Source organism: Rosa chinensis, chromosome 5, assembly GCF_002994745.2.
Source record: "Rosa chinensis cultivar Old Blush chromosome 5, RchiOBHm-V2, whole genome shotgun sequence".
Lineage (NCBI taxonomy): Eukaryota > Viridiplantae > Streptophyta > Magnoliopsida > Rosales > Rosaceae > Rosa > Rosa chinensis.
Window position 1 is genome coordinate 42,355,513 of NC_037092.1, and position 20,557 is coordinate 42,376,069.

The 20,557-nt window shown below is 37.1% G+C and overlaps 1 long non-coding RNA gene and 1 pseudogene across 2 annotated transcripts; one reads left to right on the forward strand and one right to left on the reverse strand.

The window, feature by feature from the left end:
- Positions 1–1,016: 1,016 nt before the first annotated feature.
- Positions 1,017–7,616, reverse strand: LOC112201950. 2 transcript variants are annotated; one of them, XR_005799899.1, is made up of 14 exons: positions 7,303–7,616; positions 6,676–6,780; positions 6,332–6,456; positions 5,898–6,143; positions 5,637–5,703; positions 5,385–5,457; positions 4,906–5,048; positions 4,044–4,119; positions 2,614–2,758; positions 2,480–2,536; positions 2,248–2,346; positions 1,795–1,913; positions 1,556–1,679; positions 1,017–1,107 (listed from the first exon to the last, which is right to left on the reverse strand). It is a non-coding gene; the product is annotated as an uncharacterized LOC112201950 (long non-coding RNA). The 2 variants fall into 2 exon arrangements; XR_005799898.1 differs by having other exon boundaries at positions 1,556–1,693; positions 7,303–7,597.
- A 4,214-nt stretch (positions 7,617–11,830) lies between these two features.
- Positions 11,831–16,437, forward strand: LOC112201946 (annotated as a pseudogene).
- Positions 16,438–20,557: the final 4,120 nt, after the last annotated feature.

Below are 20,557 nucleotides of genomic sequence, written 5' to 3' on the forward strand. Positions count from 1 at the left end.
CTCCACTTACAGGACTCTCTGTCACACAATAGCTGCAATGAGAATAAATGAATGACAGAAGGTTTCAACTCGCAATTTGTCCTTAATAGATCATAGGTGCATCTCCAATCCAAATCTGTAGAGATGGCACCCACAAAGCTTAGACTTTTCCATACAGTAAATACTCGAGTCCATGACCAAGGAATCCTCAGGATCATAAAAATGCACCGCATTAGGAGGAAAATTAGTGCATATTTAACATGAGGGGAAATTATAGATACAAAATTGGCCATTCACATACTTCTGCCTATTTACTGGCTGGCAGACCAAAAGGATAATATACTATAATACAATACCCCAATTCTTCAATTCGCAATCGTGGTTGTCTAGGCCCATGCATTTTTTAGCACCCTGTGGAACATTAGATTTTCAACCAACTCTTAGCTGATGTCTGCAGACTGGATTTGGATCCAACATGGCCTGATAGATTCAAAACTATGATGCCAATCAGCAACTCCGTCACAGTCCTTTTTTTGACCAAACACTAAGAAAAGCGTACTAGGTGCATCTTTTCCTTTGAAAGATTCTTATGAATAAGCTTATGGATCCAACATTACTAACTTAGAACACATATTCAGAGTTTCTTAGCAATTCTTTCTATCTTATATCTACTTGCATTTCAGAAAACCTACTACATGAAAATATTACTTGAATCTTGATAAGGGTGTTTTTGTCTAACAAAATTTCATCTCCATTGAAGATGGAGCAAAGTAAAGGAAAGAGAAGCTGAAAACTTTTGTTTATGCATTTCCCATTTCACATATGAAGAACACGTTCATTCATAAGCAGAAAACTACATAAGTTGACAACTTCACAGTTATTAAGCACACCAACAACTAAAGGAAAAAAAATGATACCTTGAGCAAGTTCTGAAGTTGCAGGTGACCAGGAAGCAGAGGCAATTTTCCTTTCTTAAGATGTACTTTGATGGGGCTTAAGAAAATGAAAGCAGATGAAATTCCTAGCCGTAGACGAAGCAAAGAGTCCATAGTCGAAGGCCAATTGAAAGTTTATTTGCAATAGCTTGAACTAACTCATTTCTTGCAACATTCATTCACTGATTCCTCCCTAAATTCAATAAAAAATAGCACTGAACAAAACCATCCCACACTACATGAACAACCAAACTTCTCTAGACATTTTCAATGGTGCAGAGCCTACATGCTAGCTTATGAGGACAGTATCAATTTTACTATCAAAATCCTACCCAAAACCAATACCCTACTATTCAAACAATTCATATTGATAAAAATCCAAACGTTAACAAAAATTAGGGAAAAAAATAAAACCCAGTTCCATAGTTGTAGATTAAGCTTGAAAGTTATGAACTTTGAGTTCAGTAACCATTTTTATATAAGTTCTAGGAAGCAAAAAACCCACAAAACCCAGTACCATACAAAAAAAAAAAAAAAAAAAAAATAATAATAATAATAATAATAATAATAAATAAAAATAAAAAACCTTGAAAAAGGGTTGGACATAAATTGATGATGAAGGTCAACAGCCATGATATTACCTAGGTCGCTTAGAATCGCCGCCGTTTCTGTCTCCATCGCTGCAAGCTCTGTTTTGGTTAAGCAGCTCAAAACTTGAAAGCTGCGAGGTCGTTTCCTTAGCTCTCTCTGTCGCTGTCTACGGCTCTATTCCATCAAGCCTTCCCATTATTGTATATAAAAAATAAAATGAGTTGTTTCGCAAATGAAATTGAGTTTTTAATACCAATGCTTCACAGCTGTGCAGGCAAATAACATTTACCTTGAAGCTCTCATTGGAGATTGACTTTCCAACAGAATCAAAGAAATGTTGTACTCCTGCTAAGACGAACTTGTCTCGGATGGCTGAAGCCAGAAAATTCCATGACATTTCCTACCATGCTTCCAATGGTATGCCCGGCAATATAAACACGAAAAACTTGTAACAGGTGTATTGCAAACTCAACTTTTATCAATAACAACAAAAGTGAAATAAGCAGTCTAACCAGACTTTCTAAATAAGTTGCAAAAGTAATCAATTAATTTGAGGTTTGAGATACTCGAAGTTTGAAAGACAATCATGAAGAAAGATACAGAGTGTTTATCAGCTTGGAGACTCACGATGTCTTGCAGGTCTAAGAATAACATGAAATTTGAAGTAGATTTGTGGACATTTTACTTTATAAAGGTGATTACCAAAAAGAAAATGCTTCAGTCTAAGATAAGATTGGCTTACTCTTTCAGTTCAGGGGAGTGTCCTTTTACATGAAAAATCTCATTCGCAACTAATTTGGCTGCTTCATGAGGCTTCATGATAGCCACATTCTTTCTAATACTGCAAAAATCAAAACATAAGCATAAGAGTAACACGCCACATTTTTTCTAGTAAGATTCAGCCCCAATTATTCAGTTTCAGTTATTCATTAATATGCTCAAATACGAAAGAAAGAATTCAGTATTATTATTACCTCCATTGCAATAATCCATTGGGAGCAATTTGATCCATATATACCACAAAGATCTTCCTGCAAGCATTGAAACATATAAAAATCCAATATTTTCCTTTTGTTTACAAATGTAAGTAACTGGGGACTTGACTTACAGGATTTAGCACACATGTTCTTCTGAGGTTTGAGTATCAACTGGTTCATACATAAGCAACACGGCTATTTAGGTCTTTCCACAACCAGTTTCCAGATACACAATTATGTTCTCCTCCAAAGCTTTCTTTCACAATTAAATGATACCTTCAAAAGCAACACATAAAAACCAATAAACAAAACAAAAAGACCCCACATGCAATGTATATTCATTCTCTTTGACCCATTTTGGGTCTAGAAATTAGGCATGCAATCATGTGATCAGGTTTTGCAACCAAAATATTGCAAGACTGGAGCAAAATCAATATGCTGATATCGTGCCTGCAGTCAGAAGAATAAAAAAAAGACTGAAATTTGATCTCAATCGGGTACAAAATTCAACAATCCTAAGGTTATTTTCTTCAATCTCTGAGAAGATTGGGTAAAACAAAAAGGGAAGAGGAAACCCTTGATGGCGGCAGCAGCGACACCGACCAATTACTGCTGCTGAGTCTGATACTGCATAACAGTAAATGTCGATCTTGACAAAGGCTTCCCGAAGACAGAAAGAGTTGGGAATTTTGCTTATACTGGGAAAGAATTTGGCCTGAGCCGGAGAAAGATGAAATTTGACAGCGATTTGAGAGAGAAATGGACGGGAGCGATAGAGAAAGAAGATCGGCGGTCGCAGAAGAAGGCTTTTATACCTAGGACAGAAAAGCAGGCTAAAATCATAATTTCACAGTGACGGCCCGGCTTAACAGGCACTGTTCATAAGCCGATGAACAGTGCGTTGAGAATTAGTATATAGTAAATACTAGAAATGTTATCCGCGCTTTGCTGCGGAACTTGTCACTGTGAACAACTTGCTCCAAATTCATTTGACATTAAACCACTCTATCATGATAATGTTCAAAGCGAGCAAAACAATGCAGATAACATATTCCAAATTCATTTGACATTAAACCCAAAAGCACTTTCATTTCAGAGACATTCCCAAACACACACTTACTACCTCTGTGGTACAAAACAACTAAATCCATCTAAACCAATCTGAATACTGAGTATAGACCATAACTAAACTCAAGAATTTTAGACCTTCTGGTTCAATACACCCCAAAGGTCTAATAGAGAAATGAAACACAAAGGTTTGCGAACTTGCTTCAGCCCTTGAAGGTTGTCTCAAAATCTCTATTTAGAGGAAAAAAAATTTAAAAATAATAAATAAAAAAAATAGAAGCCCTTGCAGAATATAATTCCAGAAAAATTCCATTAAAGTGATTCCGTTACATGATTTTGATGAATGAATGACATGAGTATTTGAATAACAGAACTATTAAAAGCAAGATGATGCTTCACTGAATTGATAAACATATTGAAGAGATTCATCTAACCGCATCTAGTCTCAACCAAAATTCAACTATAATCAGTAAATAGTCAAAATTTGACTCACAATTCTGCAGAGGTTAGGCTCCAAAATTGAGGCAAATCCTTGCAAGCTAACCACCTTCAGGGATTCCACAATCACACTGCATAAAATGAAGCATGTATATAAACAATAGACACATAACATCCGACACTAAGAAAATCTCAATTATCACATATAATTATGATTGATGGCAAGTTATCTTACAAACAGAATGCAAATATATACAAACCGTTTCAAATTGATTTCTGTGAGATATTGCTGCCTTTATATACTTGTTTATGACTAAACCATTTCTAGATATGAATAGAACACTAATTCAATTCCAACCAGACTAAACAACAATTTCAAAGCAACATCAAGTACTGGCCAAGATGTTCCATTCCAATTAAGATTTGGCTAGCAGGAAAGCTAATGCTTCTTTCGGTTACTAACATTGTGAAACTAGACTAAAAGTCAACTCCAATGTTTCCGGTTAGGTCTAAAGTGAAATTGAAAGAAATGTGTAAGTCAGGCTATTCTTTGTTCAAATTTAACAGTGAAACACAAAAATAGTCAAATACATAAATGGAGGGTGTAGTTTACAATGAAAATTAATAAAGTCTACATCTTTGTGTTTTAATGATCTGAATGATTTCAATTGAAACATTTGTGTTATCACAGATGAAGTTTGGACCTTAGGTTATGTTAGAGCTCTACTTGGCTGGACACGATGATGGTTATCACTTAATAAGGCCATTAGATATATGGTTATCATATTATGCAAGCTGATAGTATTCTTGGATTATAGAGTTTCACAATCTAAACAAAATTGAAGATCCCAAATTCATTAAACCACCCACAACTGCATGTATCAAAATTTAAAACCAATAAACAATAAGAAGCTTACCCGGAGCTCAATCCTTCAAAGATCTCTGATTGCTCAATCAAATCCCCCAATTTGATCAAATGGGTGCCAGCTCAATGGGATATTCTTATTTGCTCAAATGAGCTCAATTTCTCCAAGAAAAACTATCACCAGCTCCTTCGTCTCTGTGAAAAGGAAAAACCATCTTTATTCTCTGAAGTAACATTTATCCATGACTCTCACAACATGGGAAATGTTGCTTCAGAGAATAAAGATTGTTTCATCACTCAATATATATATATATATATATATATATATATATATATATATTACATATTCTAACCATAGCCACAGTTTTGAACTTATAGAAATGTCTATTCATCCAATTAAGTAACCAAATCTATTACACTCACTCACCCACAAAAACCGATAAGAAAGCAAGAAGAATGGAATTATACAGAAAAATTTCGCTTTCATAGCACATTGCAAAATAACCAATCAGATACCCAATAAGTGCTTACCAATGCTGATAAGCAAAGCAGAGAACCCCTTCACAGCCACATAATATCCAACATAGAGTTTCCCTCTCTGCATCTGTGGTTGTCAACAGAAACAAACCCAAATTAATCCCAAAAGCTCCAACATTCAAACCAAATTCAGACGCAATTGAACTCCTAATTGTAACCTGCGCAATTGAAAGACTTTTGTTTAAAATGAAAGGATTGAAATGAAAATATTAAGGAGGATCGTGACTCAATTCAATGAGAACTTACCAATGCCAGTGAGCTGAGCAAAGCAAAGAACCGCTTGTTCTTTGCCAATCCTCCCTTGAATATCTTTCTGCACAAAAAGAATGATGGAACCCATTAGCTTATTCTTGACGTAGTAGCCTATTTCCTGCAATCACCTTAGCTAGTCTCACTACCAAGAAGCAATCATAAAATAAAGTATTAATAAACACAGAATAGAAAACCTAAAAATGAATTCAACCCTCTAATATGAAATTAGAGAAGCTGATGAGAAAAAAGGAAGACCTGAATTCACCCCAAAACTAAGTAGCTTTGTTGTTTGATCAAATGTCTCTGATGAGAAAAGGAAATTGGGTGTTGATACAGAAGCATCTCCTAAGAGCAAGTCACCCCAAAACTAAGTAGCTTTGTTGTTTGATCAAATGTCTCTGATGAGAAAAGGAAATTGGGTGTTGATACAGAAGCATCTCCTGAGAGCAAGTATGGTCTTGCTCCATCTCTCCCCCAGTATCTATGTCCACCCAGCCAAAACTGAGAAATGCAAAACTGATATAAGTGAAACCCAAAATTATATGAGAATTCAACCTATCCAATAACAACGAATTGGAGAAGCAAAAAAATATGAAGCAAAAACAACCATTCAATAAAAGCCTCAATCTTCGAAATTTTACTACCCTCAGATCACGAAAGCTTTAACTTTTATTTGGGGATAGGCTTACCTGAGAGAGAGGATTGACTGCGAATTCCGGTACAGACAAAAACTCGTCGGCGAAGATGAAACCTCCGCCACTGTGATCGAGCTGACAGAACCTCTCGTACAGAGAAACTATCTTCTGCTGCGAAACTACATAGAACACACACAGATCATTTCAATAATGGAAAACTGAAAACAACAATACTCATAAAGTGAAACGCAATAACAATAATAGCAAGCGAAACCTGCAAACAAAATCAATAAGAACCCAATATCCAAGTATTCAATTTTCAAGCATCTAATTATTGACCAATCAAATATACAACCCAGAAAAGAAATCAAATCAAATTCTCACAAAACCACAAATACCTTCCACTTGTGTTGTTTTAGTCAAGAGCTTCCGGTTTGTCTCTTCTCCTTCTCTTCCTTCTTCCCGGGTTCTCTTTCTCCCTTTCTTTCATCTCGCCTCTTTCTCTGGACAGAAGAACACAAATTTCATTGCCCAAAAATTAAAAAGAGCAAAAATTCAGAAAAAGAAACAAAAACTGCAATCAATGACACCCAGTAGTTTACTACACCAATCATCGTAAACATGGTCATCAAACAAAAGTAACGACTCCAAGACAATGATCATAGTATCAAAACAAACAATCAACAACCTCTTCCAACCCACTATCAAATAACAATTCCATAATGTGAAACACAAATAACATAGATAAAGCAAACAGTAAGCAACATAGACAGAGCAAACAAATGTATGTAAAACACATCAAATTCGTCTACAGCCGAATGGAAATGATGACGTTGCACAAATTGCCCAACGTCAATGAAGTTTGAACAATTCCAACCTACTATCAAAACAATGTGCCAGCAATGAACTACAAATTTTCATCCAATGTCCTAGTATGGTCAAAATACAAACATCATTGTCCTCTCACCACAGTGTTTGGTGATCAGTAAAAACACACAAGAAAGACAAAGATTGAGAATAGAAACCTGAGCTGATTTGCAGAGGAGGAGGAGGAGTCCGAGATTTAAACAAACCAAGTCAAGTTCATGATCAACCAAAGAGTCTCTTCGTCGTCAATCCCAGGTCAATCTTCACTACTGTGCAGCAATGATGGTGGCTTTGTGCTCGTCTGGGTCGGCTCTGGTTTTGAAGCTTCTGGGTCCGCTCTGGCTTTGAAGCTATGGTCCTGTTCTTGCTGCTCACAACTCTCTGTTGCTCTCTTTTGCGGTGATTTTTGGGTTTTGAGGTGGATTTTGACTCGGGTGTGAGGACAGTAGAGGGCTCTAGAAGAGATCGAGAGAAGAAGGAGGAGGGCAGAACAGTCTTTTTCCACCCCCGAGGCACTGTAGCTCTTATGAACGGTAAACAGTGCAACCCACGTTTAGTATATAGATCGAGAATATAAAAAGAATCATCAAGTCACATTAATTATGGCAAGCTGAGTGAAACAATTGACAGGGCGGGAGGGCTAACATTCCAGAACGGAAACAAAACTAGCAAGCTGTTCTAAGGTTTTGACTTCAATGTGTAAATGTATTGCAGAGCTATGATTCTCCGTGGACTGTAGTGGCTACACATATGGAAACCATCTTTAAAGTTTTCAAGGTACGTAGTTGCAGAAACATGAAAATTTTATCACCCCGGCCTCCAAATTAAGTCTACTACTACACTAACATAAATATCATGTTCATCGCCGATGCAAGATCATACGGTTGACCCCTTTCATTCGATCTCCCTGCATAACTAATATAACAATGATAAATTATGTACATGACAAATCGAGACTGCTGCCTCATATCCATTCCTGGTTAATAGTTTACCAGCATTTGCAGAAACATGAAGTGGAGCTCAAATAGGATAATGACATGTGTTGATCGAGCTTGTCAACCCCTCCAAATGAAGATGACGCTTGATCTTCATAGGCTGCGTTGTTTGCACCAAAGGTCAAACTGATGAGGGGAGAAGGATATATACGAGTATAATGAGAGAAAATAATGTAATTGTCATCCGTAATGCATGCAATAAGAAGAATTCTTGCTTCCTCAAGAACAATATATGGAAGATTCTGTTTGAACTCAATGCCAGTAGAGTCCACAGCAGCAGATCTAAAAGCACTTATAAGAACAATGAAATAAATTAGGAAATAATATAGATTCAAGGGTCACAAAAAACTACCTATCAACGTCTGTATCAAAGATGATTCCCAAATGACCCTTGTTATCAAGGACTGCTGGGGTGATAGCTTTCATGGCTATTTTTTCCTCTGGGTTTGGAATGTGGTTCAGAAACTCAGCTAATACGAGAACAAGTTTTTGTCAAATAATCAGGAGTTATAGCTAGAGTTCAGTATTACCATCTGGCTCCAAGAACTGACAGCCAGAAGTGACTGTCCCAAGAGGTTCGAGCACTTTTACCTGACATCATTGAAACAAAATTATATGATCAACTTAATTGAGTACTCTATACATCACATCAGTTCATATAGCCCACACTCTAATCAAATAAGAATTGGATGCAGGACATAAAGCTAAATTTTTTCCAGCATAAGGCTTTGATGCATGTAATTAGGAAGAAGAAATTAAAGAAATGGATGAAGACAAACTTGTTCAGTGAAAGCGAAAACTTTGTTTTATTTTTTTTTTTGAAGGTACTGTTGTACAGCACATGTAGTACTGAACTACTGATAAGCCGCCATTCATGCATTTGGCTCCCAATAAGCTTTCTCAATGCCTTTCACTGATGCAACCTTCTAAGATTTCTTTAAATGCACCGAGAATCTTACGAAAGTATCCAAAATTGTTTACTAATTAGAGAGGCCAGATTCAAAATTACTGAAACTCAATTGTTCAGTAGTGTAGTGCACTAGAGCTGCGGCCATAAAGTTACGCAGTGGGGTCTCAAAGTGTGCAGCCGACATCTAATTAGCACCATAAACTTATTTAGACATTTTTTCTTTGGCAGTCAAATGTGAACAGTAGGTCTCTGGAAAACCTTTTACTGCTATAATTTTTGGATTTTTTCAATCAGCAAAGGAGGAAGGTGTTAAAATAGACAGATATCAAACTTAGCATTCCATCAAGAAAAAAATAAGACGCTTTCTATTGCGTACGTTAAATTGACTCACAAATGATTGTAACAAGAAATATGCCCGCACTTTGCCGCAGGACCCCTATACTTACTATTATTACAAATAAACCGCTTGTATAGACAAATAACTGTATTTAGGAGTGTGTAACAATTATCAATTTCCGTCGTTTTAAGTGATCATTAACTAACAATAATCAAATGAAGTTTTCAGTTTTAAACAAATCTTTCACATGTTCATTTAATACCTCATACAACAGCCCAGAAGCTCATTTGTGTACTGATCTGAAAGGTCATCACCTTCGTGCTTTGTAGAGTGGAAATTCTGTCCCTCCAGGCATGGAGTATGCAAGATTTGAAGAACGTTTGAAGCTTATATATCAAGTTTCCCTTCTCAACTTCCTCAGTTGTCCAATAACTCGGCACTTCTGCTAGCAGTGGAAAAAAAAAAGAATAAAAAAAGAAGAAGAAAAAGGAGTCCTTCAGTAACAACCTTCTAGCATATCTTAAAAATAATTTCATATTTAATCAGGTGTGCTTTTACCTTATAGCGTGAGAAGTTATCAGGGCAACCAAGTTTCATAAACTTCATGACTGATTCCTTTGTTTAGAAGTTATCAGTGCAGCCAAGACCTGGAATCACAGGTAATTCATTTATGCATCCTTCCCCGTCCAGATTTGAGTTTGATGTACACTTCCACAGTTGTCATGCACTGTAAAAGAAAGACTTGCTTACATATGTATACAATGACACAATTGCAGTCATTGGTATTGTGAAGCACATGATTTCCAGCATATATAACTGATGCTTTATGTGGATAACAACTGTTGTGTTCCAGTATCAAAAGCATCATCTGACTGTCACATTAGATAAATGAATTTTGGTCATTGTCTACTCTTTGGATGCCTAAGGAAGACGCTGGTGAGAGAAGAATCCCAAAGAAAAGATGTATCCAAAAGGCGAAAAGCCTGCAAAAGTAAAAGCACAACAGAAAACAACAATTACAGTATTAGATAACAGTCAAGTCTTGCTAAGTAAGAATACCTGAAGTTTCAAAATAGAAATGCAAAAGAAGGTAAAATGTAGTCGTCTGATGTTGCAGTCGCGCTAATATCTTGAACATGCTCATCAGTAAGTTTAGTTTTGATAATGTAATTCTCTTCTCGTTGGAATTTTTTTTGGACAATGTAGATTGCCAGAAAATGGTTCTGCAACATAATATGCTTCTTAGTCAATTTATTCGCTGGTTTACCATCTTTAGTACCAATAGTACCAATCTAAAAACCTGAAGTAAAAAAATAAGCAATGTGTTTAGAAAAAAAAAATTAAAAAAAAAACCTGTGTACAAATACTTGAATATGTGTGTGCACGTGTTCCATGGATCAACCAAGGAAAGAGAGTTGATTGGCATACCTGAACAAACTCTGATAGAAGCAAATCTTCTCATTGCTTGTTAACATGCCATGCATGGAGGATGAAGCAATATGAGAATGTAGATGAAGTGCAAGCTGATCAAGTTTGACACACTGAAAACATATGGGGAAATATATACAAGAACTATATGAGAAGTATAAGAATGATAAGCATGCAGTTCTTTATAACTATTTAACAACGCACCCTGGATCCTGAGGAACAAAGACAAGTTTTTCTCTGAGACTGACCAGCAGTGGGTACTATCTATAATGCTGCTCCCAGTATTCCAATAGTCCACAGTGAAATTCTCAGTTAACCCATTCACACCCTCAAATGAGCATAATATGAATATTGTTGGCGATTAAGAATGCTGCAATGGAAAATGGCACATGTATAAGGAACCTAAGAAGAACAGATCTTTTCTCATGCAAAAGGTAGCCAAATATGATGTCGAACTAGAAAGAAGAAAATGTGTCCCAACACATATACGTCATAGTGTTTGAAATATGATTAGCTAGCATGTTTATTTTAGTTACCAAGACTAAATAAAATCGTGGTGGTCAGAAATTCAAATCTTATTAGCATCAAGGATGTATTGAATATAATGAGATTACAACCAACTGTATAATATATGTTTACAACGAAGTGACGAGAGTTCATCAGTACGTCCGCTCCTTACTTTGACATCACCAAATTAACAAGACATTTTCAATCAAGCATCCAATTCTAATCCTAGCCATCGCAAGAGACTCACGACACAATAGTAAACCAAAACAAGCAAACAAGATATTTTCAGTTGCCTCCTCCTATTTTGGATGATGTACTTGTGTAGTTGTATCCTTTAATCCGTGTTTCTTCCAAAAAACAAAAAAATAACCTGACAATAAAACAATTTGTTTTTTTTAGTCAACTATAAAACAATTTATTTGAGCCAAAAAGAAAAAAGGTCTACACGTAGAAGATGACAGTCCAACTGAAGCCGTCCCCAACAAAATTCAACCCCCTCATCCCTCTGTTGTTACAGACTCATTGTCGTTCCTTTTCTGGTTCAACAAAGAAAACCCCATTTTTATTTCAGTTAATGACACTCACGTCCCACATTCCTCTCTCTCTCTCTCTCTGACTCAAAACCTTCTTCAAGACCCGGTCTTTCTTTAGCGTCTTGTTGGATTTCTCAAACCAAAAAACCAAAGCGTTCAGTCTTGGAAACGGTCTCTCTGTTTCGTCTTGTTTATTCTTTTCTAGAAACATAAAGGGTCGCTTTCGCTTGCCAGCCATGACAGAGCTCGTCCTCCATTCTCATCCTGACCATTTCTCTACATCTCCAACACCCACCACCTCTTCTTCTTCTTCTTCTTCCCCACCCTCCTTAACCTCCGCACCGCCGTCTTCTTTAACCTGCGCACCCCGAGGGATGAGTCTTGGGTGACGGACTGTGACGCCCGGCAGCAGCTGTCCCTGTTGGCATTGCTGGTCACGTTTTTCAGGAAGTCTTTGAGTCCTTGCAAGAGGGAAAGGAGGGAGCTTTGCGCCATGGAGATCGGCTGGCCTACCAATGTGCGCCACGTGGCACATGTCACCTTTGACAGGTTCAATGGCTTCTTGGGTTTGCCTGTTGAGTTTGAGCCTGAACTTCCCAGTAGGCCTCCGAGTGCAAGGTACCTTCTTGATCAGTTTTTCATGTGATGTAAATTTGGGGTTTAACAAATTACTGCGTTTGAGAAATTGAGGGTTTTGGTTACCTGCATTGGTTTTGGGAATTGTTAGATTTTGTGAGTTTTACATGTAGAGTTTTTGCTTTTCTTTGCATTGAAGTTTTTGTGAGGTTGTCTATTTTCCCTGTTCTGTTAGTTTGCTTAAACCCAGAAATGTTATGAAGTGCTTCAATGAAATGTCATGTTCTGTAGGTAATTCTATTACCTAGTTACATAAGTTGTATTACAAACTTTGCAATTGTATCTGATGTGAAAGCTAATGACAGTTTTTCTTTTAATTAATGGTGTATCATTTAACTACTGCCATATTTATTCTCGAGAAGCAAGTCTTAGATTTTGTCATTGTCGGTTCAACTACTGTCATTTCTGCCTCTATGTTTATCAGTGATTTTAAAAATTTTCATTTTCAGTCGAACTGTTTTTGGAGTATCTACCAAATCCATGCAATTGTCTTATGACTCTAGAGGGAATAGTGTGCCGACAATTCTCTTGCTTATGCAAGGGCGGTTGTATGCTGAAGGAGGTCTACAGGTATGCATCTGTTCCCTTCTCTCACTAGTATCCATATCTGTATCGTGATGCTTGATTTCAAATGCTACTGTAATGTTTTTATGCAATTCTCATAGCTGGGAATTGGGTAAAACCATACTTCTGTTTCATCTATTGTTTCTGTTTCATCTATTGTATTTTTTGTGTCAGATAGGGTAGTTCTGCAGCTCTGCGCATAATATATAGGTTAACTATACTAAATAGTGGCCCTGACATTCTCAAGTTGTATGCACATAGGTAGAAGGGATATTCAGAATTAATGGAGAAAACAGTCAAGAGGAGCATATAAGAGGCCAGTTAAACAGGGGAGATGTACCTGAAGGCATTGACATACACTGCTTGGCAGGGCTGATCAAGGTATGGCATTGGGATTGGTACTTTATAGCAATTTTTTTCATATGCCTTTTCAGATGAATCTGTTAACGTAATCTCAGTGACAATAGTGACAGAGGGGATGTAGTTGCATATCTGTGTTCTGGAATCATGGCAAAGAGTGATTTAGATTATCATTCTCTTAGGAATTTAAAAGATAAATGCCTTTTTTTGGAATGATTATTTTCTTTCCAAGGTTCTTAGAAAAGTAGTTACCAAAAGGACTACCACAAACAGTTCAATTTATCTTAAACAAATCTGTCCTGTTGCAAGACCTCAACAAGGAGCAATGTAGAGATACTCATGTAAAGTCTCTAATTTTTTGGGACACATCACAGGTAATTATTATCACTTGAAATACCAACCAAAGGAAAATTCAATACTGGCCTTCAAGAAAAATAGCAGCTCTGTTGAAACGTACATCTGCAGATATATTTCTAAGCAAGATGTTATAAAAATAATATTGCTTGTTCCTTAGGTCAAGGATGAAATCAAAATCTGGCTTTTCTATATTATATAACTGGAATGACTTGGCGCAATTTATCATGGCACCCTTGGACCTCTTTTGTTGTAGTTTCATTTACTTCAATTATCAGTTGTCACCATCTTTTGTACCTTTTCATCAAGAACATTTAGTGATGAAAATATTCTTGAATTTATTAGATGTTTGCATTGCAAGTTCATTTTGTTCTCTACCAGAATTTTAACTCACTGGGTCAAGTTCTTCTAGTACAATCAAGAATGGTAAATCCTAAACTAATGATGAGATTCTGAGTTTATTGTAATTTGGTAATTCGATTGGAAGTAAATTTGTTGGTTTGTTTCATAGAGGAATTTTTTATGAATCTAATTTAATAGGATTCTCAGATTGCCCTTATGAATTGGCTATGAGGCTATTATTCAACTCTTTGGGAAAAAACTGAATCACATTGAGATCCTATGGTTCAAGTCTTCCTCTCTCCTTTCCCCCTTTCTCTTCTCTCTCTCTCTAGCTTTGTCTCCTCGTCCCTTACTCTCTATTTGTCTTCTCTCTGTCCACCAAGTTTACTATTCCCTTTTGCTAGGCAAAAAGGGAAACTTTCTTGAGCTAAAACCTAGGACAGACCTTTGGAGACAGATAAGTTTACTACTGGGTGTAGTGTCCCAGTAAATTCATGATCTCAACAATTACTGAGCATTTTCAATCATTACTGAACTTGTAGTCTAATGGATTTCAATAAATGATGTTCATTGTGCTTGTAGCTGTTATGAAGACCCACAATTTAGATCAAAATCAGCAATATCTTTGTAGTTGGATGTTTTTTCTTCCATTTCTAAATTGTCTATCATGTTCTTTCTTTACAAGTCAAATCTTGAGTAACCTTTTCTAGTGGTGCACATATCTGGAGAAATTTCATATGCACCCTATTATTCTTCATTCTGGCGGACATGCTAGGACTTTAGGATCTTTCCTTGACTTGAATGCTCATCTTGATTTCTTGTTCATGGTTGTGAGTGCCATTTGTATGCCTCCATGATTTAGCTGAAGAACACCCATAAGAAAACAAAGTGGCCTTGTTTGCCTCATCTTGGTATTTTCATCTGATGTATAACTTTGGTTGTTTAGGCTTGGTTTAGGGAACTCCCAGTTGGGCTTCTGGATTCTCTAGCCCCTGAGCAGGTAATGCAGTGCCAGACAGAAGACGACTGCTTAGAGCTTGTGAGGCTTCTACCCTCTACCGAAGTTGCTCTATTGGATTGGGCGGTCAACCTTATGGCTGATGTTGTCAAACACGAACATCTAAACAAGATGAATGCGCGCAATATTGCCATGGTTTTTGCACCGAACATGACTCAGGTGTGTTTGTTTAGTCCTGTTTCTGTTTTCTCTTTCTTTATCTGTACTGCATTTGACATACTCCTATTAGTAGCAGGCACATAATTCTTCTCACAGTTCGGAGAGGGACTTTCTAATAATCAAATCAAAGTTTTCTTATTGTTTCTTCAGTTTAGGCTTCAGGTGAAGCTCTCATTTTCTTATGTCCAAGTTTTGATGTTAGTTTGTTACAGTATTCTTCACCTCGCACCCTTCATGCATTTAAAATTTTGCTGTTGGCACCCATGCTAATTTATCAACAGATGATTTATGAGCATTTGTACAATCAATCATCTCACTTTTAATCATATGTTTAAAACCAGTAATAGAAGTGGCCAGTGAGATTTATGTTAATCAATGGTTGGAGCATCTGCAGATTTTGACTTGTTGGGTTTTAGATGGCAGATCCTTTGACTGCACTGATGTATGCTGTTCAAGTGATGAACTTCCTCAAGATTCTTATTCTGAAGACACTGCAAGAAAGGAAAGAAAATGTGGTAGAGGCCCGTGTCTTTTGTGTAGAACCTGCTGATGAGAATGGACACCAGAGCTGTTTGCAATCATGCCATGAAGATGTTGTCAAAGAGAGCCTCGTTGAGAACCCAATTCCTAATGGCAGGGACTGTTGTGGTACTTCTGATCAAGTTGACACTTTGGGTAATGAAATGGAAGCTGTAAACACCATGACAACTGAAGTTCAAGGGGACTCTGTGAAGAGCAAACCTGATCAATTGAATAATTCAACTTTCAAAATGGGACCTGAAAGAATAAGTGATCAGCAAGCTGCAGTATGGGGAACAGGGCCCGTTGAGAAGGCTAGGAAAATCAGCAACCTGAATCGCATAGATTCAAGGAGGGAGCTAATTGAAGCCTGGCGGTAAATGAAGCTCAACCCACATTGTGCATCAACTGATTCTATGACATACTCTGAATCTAAGTTTAATTGATTTCAAAATTTGGGAGAAGAGTTTTGTGAATTGTTCATATATGTATAAAAATTCTGAGAAAAGTTTGTGAATTGTTCATGTACGTACTCTGGTTTGTTGCTGGGTGAGTTACTTAATCTGTTCATATTTGATGAATTGTTCATGTAGGTTTTAATAAAACGTGTAATAAAGCATTCATTGTTTCACGTTCAGTTTCTATCCACAACCTGTTGTCAATGCCATTTACATAATAATCTCACCTCACAATCTCACATAATGAAATTTCAGTCGACTAAAAACCAAGTGGAAACAACTTGGACATAGTCATGCTATCTGTAGTGTAAACAAGGAAAAAATGTCTCCAGCACGTTTTAGATTAGTAATTGCAATTTGGACAATTTGTTTTTCCAACCAGTGTCCCAAACAAAGTGGCTCCTTTCAAAGAGCCATTGGAATTTTCCTCGTGGAACAGAAGTCACCATTACTTGACAATCAAATCAAGTGGCAAACTGGGATTTGAGTTGGCAAACTGGGATTTGAGTTTCTAAATTTTCTGCTATACGTACGCTGCCAAAAGCACTTTCAATGTCTAGTAACATAAAGTCTACCATTTATAAGTGGAAAGTCATGAGTTCAACTAATAATAAACTAGTTGTTTTTTTTTATCAAAATAAATAAAATAAAAGAAAAACACTTTTGTTAGCTTATTAAAACCCCTTTTTTTTTTTTTTTTATTTTAAAACAATCATGAGTCACAACTCGAGTATTTTCTAGTTGTTCAACAAATGATCCTTTTTTTTTTTTGTCTTTTTTTTTTGTCAATAAATGATACATAGGAAAGATTTGTCTTTGTGCGACGAGGAACGCCTTGATATTTGGTTAATCTCGATGACCTAATAATCTAAGAAGCAATGTCTTGCGATATAATGTAATCTCTTGGCAATCTAAGAAGCAGCTTTCAAGGAGCTCTGCTGAATCAGAATATAGAGCCTTAGCAAACCAAGATGTGGAGGTGGTATTATGAGTGTTAGTAAGCCTGGTGGTAATGAAGCCTGACCCGTCTTGCGCTTCAACTAATTCTGTGACATACTGCGTCAATGAAGTTTGATTATTTTCAAAAATTGCAAGTCGTTAATTCATGTTCTCTGTGTTGCTGGGTGATTGCTTAATGTATTTCATAAATGACAGTACTTTTGATATCATCACTTACGTAGTACTGAATTTCGATTCCCTTTTCTCACTTTCAGAAGCTACGCCACAAGAAGTCAAAATGTCACAGTGATCGATTCCACTTGGTTTTTCAATTATTGACTGCCTGGATTTAGGTAATGAATTTGTCGTCAATGATGAAAAACCAAGTGGAGCTTGGTACTTATGTGCACAAATGTTGATGGGACATAGACCTGCTAACATGTTAGTCCGCTAAAAAGGAAGCAAAGTCTCCATTAGATTGCTATAGATTGCAACCATGGTCAGAAAGAAAGTGGCTCCTGAAAGGACATCGGAATACTCACCCTTATGTTACAGTAGTCACCGGATGAAGGCTAACCTATACAAAAGAATAGGCAATTAATAAGTTCAAAGAAATTGTAGACAAATTTTGCCAGTAAAAAGATGTAGAGAAATATTAAAGAGGTACTGAGTTACTCTTATTGGAGCGGTTTTTCATATTTGTTTGCTGAGAAACCTGTTATTAAATCCTTGGAAAGAATTAAGCTTTTGGTCCATGATATATCTTAAAGTTCGCTCATATATTGTTTCAAACCGATTTTCCTAACTGGTGCCTAGGCTGCAATATATGAGACATCACTCTCTTCTTTCCTGCAGAATATATATCTCATCTTAGCTTTTTCGTCTGTCTTTTCATTTTGATTGTTAGAGAGGGGGGTTGCTCGATGCCTGTCTTCTGGTTATTGTTTCTACTTGGCAACAACAAAAAATGTCACTTGAACATCAGTAATCAAATTCATATCATCAACTATAAAGCTACATATTCAAATATTGCAGCTTCCAATAGCAAGTAGATACATCTGTAATGGGACGTGGACAAGAAATGTAAAAGACCAAAAGATAGACGTAAAGATTCGCAGTCTATGGACTCAAATCATCTAGCAAATCAAATCACTGACTAGTGTAGTACTCCGGATAGCGTCCATAGGACCATAGCACAATGTAATCAGGCACCATATGGTTGGAACATGGAAAAGATATAGATACACTAGCATCTAGCATATACCCATACATGCCCGTTTCTAAGAAGACCACAAAAAATGAAATTTTTTTTTTTTATTGTTCAATCACATGGTGTCCTCAAAGGCTTCCTAAGCTCAGAGACTAATCCGTGCTCGGGGATCCTGTCAGAACATTTCCTCCCCCCTGACCACCAAATATATTGGGATTTAACTCCAATAAGCGTCGGCAGAATTCGAACCCGGCTATGGAGGTTCCACACCTGGAGACTCTTACCAACTCGACCACCTGTAATAGTTCAAAAAATAAAAATAAAATGAATTCTTTGTGAAACTTTTTCTTTTTCAACTATCAAGGAATGTAATTCAATGATCGAAATTGTTTTTTAACGATCGTTCCTATTTTGGCCCATGCCATTTTCCTTTTTTGGTTTGTAACATGACATATTTTCAAGTTGCAACAAAAACCCAATAGCAAACAACCGTTTATTACTGGGGCTATTTAATATCCTACTTTGGAACATTTTGTTATATATTGAACCTGATCGAAATCATAGGCGATAATCCTTGGATTGAAGTTCATGGATCGGATTGACAGTCAAGTAATGCCAAAAGGAGTATGTAATCCAATTTTTCTTCGAAACTTGGTAACATTATATCCCACCAAATAGAGGCAGAGAACCAACACCACCCATCCCTCATTCCAGTCCAACCAAGACAGATAGACACCCCAAATCAGCACCGATCATAAATAACAGCAACAACACCAATTGATTTTTCAAATCAACTCACCCTGATCCCGTGCCTCTTTTCTCTCTACCATCAAAAGCACATCTTCTATATTTTTTCTGGAACAATCTACATCTCTCTTTCTTTTCTCTCAAGCAACATTAGAGCTAGAATACTAAAGAAACCAGGCGCGCCATGGCTGCCTGTGGAAGCCTCCAACACATCTTTGAGACCCCATTGCCCGCTGAGAACCCAACACTGCTCGACCCCCTCTCCTCATGGAACATTCAGCCTGTCACACCCATCAACAACTCGTCCTTCACTGAGATCTTCGGAGAGCTTCATTTCAATGACAATTCTCCACTGTCATCATCATCACCTCATGTGTCAACATCCTTCTCATCATCATCTTTGGTCGATTTGGATTCACAACCCAAGATTATTAAGGAGTGCAATGGCAACAAAAATGGGGAGACTGACCAGAAGATCAACCCCATATCAAAGGAAGAATCTTTTTTAAGCACAGAGAAGAATTACAACAGGTCTCATAAAAGCAGCGACAGCTTTTCATCAATGAATTCAGAAAGCTTGCAACTGTGCACAGAGGGGCTTGGTTTTGAGAGCTCAGGCGATGTTGAGGACCTGAGGAGTAGCAACGTCAGGGAAGAATGGCAAAATATTCAAGAGGAGCAGGTTAGTTTCACGACAAAGCCATGTTATATGGCAACATCAGATAATCATTTTTGTGGACATAAGAAGTCAAGGAGTGCTGGTGTTGGAGGATTCCCTCCACCAATTTCTTGCATAAGCAAGAGTGGGAAGCCTTGGGTTTGCTTCAAGTCTTATAGGCACAACGGCAGGTTTGTCCTCAAAGAAATAAGAATTCCCACCCAGGAGTTCCTTCATGCATACAGAGAAGGTGGTCGTCTCAAGCTGAACTTCATTCACCATGAGGATGAACAGATCCTCAGCGAGGTAGATCGGGAAGACGATGATGACGATGAAGAAGAAGATTGTGATGATAATACTGACGATCAGGAAGAAAATGAAGATGAGCATGCAGATGACGATGCAGTAAATGAAGGAAATGAGGCAAACACTGGAACCTGCAGTACAAATGAGGTCTGAGGTTCTACATGTTTTAGGTAGGAATAAGTTTCAAGGTTGAAGTGATGTAGCATTGCAGTAAGGCTTTCATGTGTCTGTGATTCCTCCCACAAAAACATGCCGGTTTTTCTTTTGTTAACAAAGAATATGTGCAGATAATTAGACCTAAGAAAACGAGGAGATATGGTTTTTGCCATTTAGAGAATTTCCTCATACTGCACTTCTGCAGTGAACTTTTTAGTAGTGAACTAAATTGTTGTGCATTTTCTTTACAATGTAACAATCACAGACACAAAGCGTT